This window comes from Melanotaenia boesemani, chromosome 10 (genome assembly GCF_017639745.1).
Source record: "Melanotaenia boesemani isolate fMelBoe1 chromosome 10, fMelBoe1.pri, whole genome shotgun sequence".
Lineage (NCBI taxonomy): Eukaryota > Metazoa > Chordata > Actinopteri > Atheriniformes > Melanotaeniidae > Melanotaenia > Melanotaenia boesemani.
Window position 1 is genome coordinate 1725161 of NC_055691.1, and position 709 is coordinate 1725869.

Below are 709 nucleotides of genomic sequence, written 5' to 3' on the forward strand. Positions count from 1 at the left end.
TATTTGTCATCTTTAGAAGTACAGAACAATGTTTACATTTCTACTTTCTACTGTTCCTTCACTCTGGAACAAACTTGTCTAAATAAGCAAAAAATGTAGATGGACCAGATAGTGAGTTTAGTTAATCACACACGGGAAGTTAAGATCTTTGACCACAAAAGGAAGTGCTGAAGCAGCCACACACTGCAGATATGAGAAGTACTTTTTGTCAAAATAGTACCATAAATATTTCACAGCTCTCCCTTGGGTCTGCCGCCAGAATTATTACAGTTAATAATTTACTATCAGAGTAGATGATATATATTCTAATTTGGTTTATTTGAGGTTGAATGTGATTTTATATGCCACCATCTACAGTATTTAAAACGTCATAAAAACTCAAACTACTTCAACTATACTTTAACTAAACCACAAGGAAAATAGATGGATGAAAAATAACTAAGATCAATATGAGGTCATTTGTTTCAGAAGCTACTCTTGTTCTGTTTTGTTTTTCTTTTCCCCTCTAAGAGTTGAATAATTTGAACAGATTCTAAATGTTTTCACATTATTTGACTTTTAAGTGAATTTGAATTAATACAAATTATAACAATTATTTAACTGTAAAATCTCTTCTGATTTTAGAAAGCTGACTTTTATTTAACAAACATTGGTTTTCAAATGCAGCTCAGGGACAATTTTAACATGTCATTAAGGTATTAAAAAATTA